The sequence below is a fragment of the Haemaphysalis longicornis genome, unplaced genomic scaffold (assembly GCF_048455015.1).
Source record: "Haemaphysalis longicornis isolate Haplotype H1 unplaced genomic scaffold, Haemaphysalis longicornis Haplotype H1 scaffold_10, whole genome shotgun sequence".
NCBI lineage: Eukaryota > Metazoa > Arthropoda > Arachnida > Ixodida > Ixodidae > Haemaphysalis > Haemaphysalis longicornis.
In genome coordinates this window covers 64,541,785-64,547,784 of record NW_027526204.1, presented here as the reverse complement: position 1 = coordinate 64,547,784, position 6,000 = coordinate 64,541,785, and positions in this window count along the sequence as shown.

The following is a 6,000-nucleotide window of genomic DNA, read 5'->3' as shown; positions in this document are numbered from 1 at the left end:
CGTCGCACGAAGCGACGTGACGCCCGACACTTTCCGTAGCTGTTTCCGGCGCGCGGAACTCACGATGGAACCCGCCCAGTCAGCGAGTCCGGGCCAAGACAGTAGCATTGGTGAACTGTGGGAAGAGCTCGCCAATGTTCCCGATGATGTCGCGAGTGAGAGCCGTCCGACGCTTATAATGAAGCGCTTTCGGCAGTCGATGTGCTCCACCAATGCTTCTTCGATTTTGGAGGACGCAGACTCGAACTGGTGCAAACAATGTTTTGTGTAGTGAATGGTATGCAGTTGAAGCCGCCAAAACGGGAGTGAAAACAAAAATCACCGCTTTTTTCAAGGAGGCAGTTAAGGCGGAAAGTAGCTTTATTATTTGCAATAAATTGAATATTTTGTGTATGGTAATGGCTAATTTACTGTTTTCGTTTCTTCATGTGGGGATGGCGGAGTTGGGAGGGGGTGGCTCCCGCGGATTGCGAACTCGTAAGAAAAAGTTCGTTATAGGCGGGTTCGGCTATATCGAACTATTGGATATATCGAAATAATCGAATTGCATATTGCAGTTCGCTATCAACGGGTTTAACTGTAAGTACCTATATTAGGTGATGTATTAAACCGAACGCGTGTCCCCCGGACCCAATTTATGAAAAAAAAGTTAGTTTTGTATGACTAACATCATCACGGTAACGAGAGGTTGCCCCTTTAAACAACACGGAAACACGCGTTCTCCACACCTACAAGCCAGGGCATGTCCCGACCATTTCTGCGATTTTCCGCGGGTGGCGCTGTTGAACGGCGCCAGCAGCATCACCTGTCTGTCCCACGTACGGGCCTGTATTGGGTTTCGAGAGATAGGCATTCTGGCATTCCGTATTTTCCCGCATCAGCCACCACGTGCGAAGCCACCACGTGCGCCACAGCCGTCAGGCGCCCGCGTGTCGGTGAATCATACTTTCGTGTCTCGACATGCCCGGCTCAGACGCTTCGCTATCGGCGCGATCAACATTCAGCGGCACGCCCAGGCATTCTTCACGGACGTGCGCCCCACAGCCGTCAGGTGCCAGCACGTCGGTGAGTCACGCCTCGACATGCCCAGCCCAGTCGCCTCGCTTTCAACGCGCTTCAAACTTCGACGGTTGCCGGCCCGGCGAAGCATGTATCAGCATGTTTTACGGACACTCTCTCCCCTCTCTCGGACTCCACGTGCGCCGAGGCCATCGATGACTCACGAACTGTGGAAAGATGGTTGTGTGTGTCTGTGACGTTCGTGGCGTGTTGCTACTTGTGGGCGTTTGACCGTTGCGGCTTTTGGGTATAAAATAGAAGCCGCCCAAGCGCTGAAATTCATTCCTGTCTGAGCAGCGAATCCATGCGGTCGCTCTGCTCGAGTCCTGTATTGTAACCTCGCCTGTCAGGGCATTGTTTTTTTTTGGCTTCGGCTCATCTCTCGCTATGAAGTAAACAGTTACGTTAGCCTACTGCTTCTGGACTTCTTCACGGCTGCAACAGCGGCTGGCCGCTCGCATCATACACGCTACCACTCGTATGTCGGAGGCACGGTGTAAGAATATTCTTGCACCGTGGTCGGAGGCCACGGAGCTCGGATCGGGTGCCCCCGCCCAGTCGCAGCAACTGGTGGCAGCGGTGGGATGACAACTTTGTAACACCTGGAGCCAGCGGTCAGGCTACCGTCAGCGGCCACCGCTAAACGTCAGGCTGCAGAGGCAGAGGCGGTGCGCCAGCGTGAGGAACGCGAGGAAAGAAAGCGAGAACAGGAGCGCGAGAGGCAGAAAGAGGAACGCGAGGATAAAAGGCGAGAACAGGAGCGACAGCTTGAGCCTGAAATGAAGCGTCTAGACGTCGAGTCGTCTCGACCTAGACGTCAGAGTGGCAGCAGCGTGCAGTCTGCGGCGACTGAGCGACCTACGTTGCGAATGTGTGACCTAATGCGACCCTACAAGGTAGGAGAAGACATCGGTCTTTTTTTGGTCAACTTCGAGCGTACGTGTGAGAGGGCACAGTTTAGCCGAGACTCATGGCCGCAAAAGCTGCTTACGCTTTTGCCAGGTGAGGCATCCGACGTGATGGCCCGCTTGCCAAAGAAGGAGGCGGAGGACTACAAGATAGTCAAGTCTAGCCTCCTGCGTAAGTACAGGCTGTCAGCAGAGGCGTTTCGCCAGAAGTTCCGTGAAGCCGAGAAAGCTAGGGGCGAGTCGTACTCGGAGTTCGCCTACAAGCTGAGGGCAAATAGGGAAGAGTGGCTCAAAGAGGGAAAGGCTTTCGGAGAGCACCACAAGGTAGTTGAGTGCTTCGGTCTTGAGCAGTTTTACCGCCGTCTACCAGACAACCTGAGACTCTGGGTGCAAGATAGGCCAGGGGTAAATACTGCGGATCAGGCAGCTCAGCTAGCCGACGAGTTCGTCGCACGACGAGGTGCGCAGGCGCCGAAAGACGGCCAAAAAGAGTTCAGGCCGAGGCCTGATAAGTAAGGGCCGAAAGGCAGAGCTCCCCAGGTAGACGGTGGAGCAAGGAAAGTCGTTTTCGGGGATAGAGAAACTGGCCACGATAACGAAAACAGAGCAGCAGACGCTTAGGAGCAGCGCAGAAAGAAAGCTTTCGAAGCGCTCAGACAGGCTGCGTGTTACAACTGCGGCGAGACGGGACATTTCGTCGCTAGTTGCAAGAAAGGGAAAACTCGTCTTTCACGTACTAGATCAGTGAGGACAGCAGGCAGTTTCTGGAGCCGTACGTACGTGAGCTTGTCGTCAATGGTAAACCGTGCCGAGTTCTTCGCGACTCCGCGGCGACGGTAGACATGGTCCACCATTCGTACGTTGAACCGGATCAGCTAAAAGGGCAGTGTTTGGGTGAAACCAGCCGTAGGAGCACGAAACGTGCGCCTGCCGATTGCTAAGGTCAGCATCGGAGCTAGGTCCGTTTGGTGAACTTGTGACGCAGGCAGGAATATCCCCCACAATTTCTTCCGGAGTACAGGTACCTATTCTCGAACAGGTCGGATCAGCTGTAATGGGAAAAGGGGTACAATTTTGAGAAACTGCTGCGGAAAGAACCAGCTGGGCTCGCTGCGAAGAGCTCGAGTAACGATAGGGTCGCCACCTGTGTGAGAAATGGCGAAACTCAGACAGAAAGCGATGAATGGGCATTTCCAGAGGCTCACGACGGAGGGCAGCGTAAGTACACTGTGTGTAAGGCCCCTACGGTGAGCGGAGATCTTTCGTCGCCATGTTCGAAGTGCGCTAGATCACGGGAGGCCTTCAAAACGGCTGTCGACCCGAACGCGCGAAGTTCGCGGGCTAACAGCGTTCCGCGGGAGTGCGGAAACCATGAGGCTACCGAAAGGCAACACGAGTCCGCTGAAACGGAGGTTGTTCCTTCGGACGGTACTGCAGAAACGAGCAACGTGGCGGGAAAGCCTGCAGTCGAGGCAGCAAACGGTTTGCAGGGTTCAGTTGGAAGTCATGACGATCTCGCCACTGGGCAAGCCGATTCCGTCCTGCCACCAGCTCAGGTAGCTGACCTCGAGCAACGGCCAGCCGAGCTCGTAGAGATTCAGGTGTCTGGGGCGGCTGAGCGGTCTTTTGTGACAGGGCAGCTTGAATGTAGTGTAGTTCTGGCCGTGAGGAAGGAGAACGGGAACATGCTTCGGGCTTCGCGTGCTGAGGCTGTCGCTGAAAGCGCGAGGGACGACGAGGTAGTGACTATTGGGAACTACAAAGTGTCTAAAGAGCTCATCGTGCCCGTTTCACTCCCAGCTGATGCCCCCGATGATAGGCCAACATCGGCTGAGCTAGTTGAGGTTCCGGTGTCGCCTGTGGCTGAGCCGAAGTCGGGAACCGACCAGCCTAGAGAAGTGAACGTAAACGCGTTCCGATGTTCGCTGGCCTAACGCGTTCGCGAAAAGGTTAGCAACGAGGAGAGAGGGAAAACTTCTGCGCGTACTTGCGGTACGTGTTTCAGAGCGAGCATACCAAGGGGTAAAGCCGTGAGCTCGCATCGCGCCAAGGGAACGCCGCCTAGAAGCAGTGCGCGCCTAGCGTATGAACGGTGGAAAATCCCGCTCGCTCCTCCCCGCGCTCGACCTGTGTCGAACAAAACGACCGGTGTCATTTCACGCGGTCACAGCAGCGTTGAGAGAACGGTTGCACCTAAAGTGCGGCACAGAAGGGCACAAGCTCAGGGCATTGACGAGAGCTCAAATCACAGCTATCGGCGCGAGAAGTGGCCTGTAGACGCCTGACTTTCTCAAATTCATTGTTTTTCCTGAAGCAGGTTTCGCCCTTTACGATTATGTTTTTTTTGTGTGTGGGACATTTCCAATCACCCGCAATGTCACCTTTCAAGTTTTTGCACTTGTCTAAAGTACTGCTGGGCTAAAATATAACTAAAGTAGATCGTTATGAGCGTATTTAATCGCAACTAAAAGCCTGTTAGATCTTCAGTGTGGATTTGTCTTCGCGCTTGCCGGCGATGCGGTTGTCTTCCTGTGTTGTTCTGTTGCTTGCCTGACCAAACTAGAGACGTTCTTGGGGAGCCACTACTCGTCCAGTGATCGGCCCTGTGAAGCTCCAGCACGGTGTCGTACAGCCCAGGCCTGGAGTCGAGCGTCTGCTGAGCACTTCACATCGAAAGCATCCCTCCGGACAACGGTTGAAGACCCTTATCCATCGGGATCTCGGACCCCCGGCGGAGAAGCTGTTACGAATCGGCCAACGCCGCCGTATTTTCCCGCATCAGCCACCACGTGCGAAGCCACCACGTGCGCCCCAGCCGTCAGGCGCCCGCGTGTCGGTGAATCATACTTTCGTGTCTCGACATGCCCGGCTCAGACGCTTCGCTATCGGCGCAATCAACATTCAGCGGCACGCCCAGTCATTCTTCACGGACATGCGCCCCACAGCCGTCAGGTGCCAGCACGTCGGTGAGTCACGCCTCGACATGCCCAGCCCAGTCACCTCGCTTTCAACGCGCTTCAAACTTCGACGGTTGCCGGCCCGGCGAAGCATGTATCAGCATGTTTTAAGGACACTCTCTCCCCTCTCTCGGACTCCACGTGCGCCGAGGCCATCGATGACTCACGAACTGTGGAAAGAGCGTTGTGTGTGTCTGTGACGTTCGTGGCGTGTTGCTACTTGTGGGCGTTTGACCGTTGCGGCTTTTGGGTATAAAATAGAAGCCGCCCAAGCGCTGAAATTCATTCCTGTCTGAGCAGCGAATCCATGCGGTCGCTCTGCTCGAGTCCTGTATTGTAACCTCGCCCGTCAGGGCATAGTTTTTTTTAGCTTCGGCTCACCTCTCGCTATGAAGTAAACAGTTACGTTAGCCTACTGCTTCTGGACTTCTTCACGGCTGCAACAGCGGCTGGCCGCTCGCATCATACACGCTACCACTCGTATGTCGGAGGCCACGGAGCTCAGATCGGGTGCCCCCGCCCGGTCGCAACACCGCTATGAGTGCCAGACTAATACCCCACCTTCTTAATTGCATTCCTAGTGAACACAGCCCATTTTGTCCTACCCTCACTAGCTTCCTACACCAGTGCATCTGTTTAACTGCACCACCCGCACGATCATTCATACTTAACAGCGTGTTCGTTTTATGTTGTGCCGGAAGCCTGTAGCAATGCAGGAGATTCGCAAGGTGCGATAGGAAGATAAAATAGGTTACCAGCGGCAGTGTAGCAGCTATCGTTAGGACTTGAAAGTATGGTAATTCTAGGCAAACGCAAATAAACCCTACCAAGTGACTCGCGCATTCATGAATATCTTAAATTATCGGTTCCGCAACAAAGACATTTCCCTTTAAACTTAAATTTCGCTTGGCTCACTAGGTTGCATGGGAGAGCCAGAATCAACAAGTTTCACATTTTTTTAGACATTCGCAAAATTTTATTGCCCTCAGTAAAGTTGCACAATTCACTTCGTCCATTGACGAAAGGTTTCAAAAAGTTAGCATCATATCATTACGTGCGATCATTTTCTCTACACT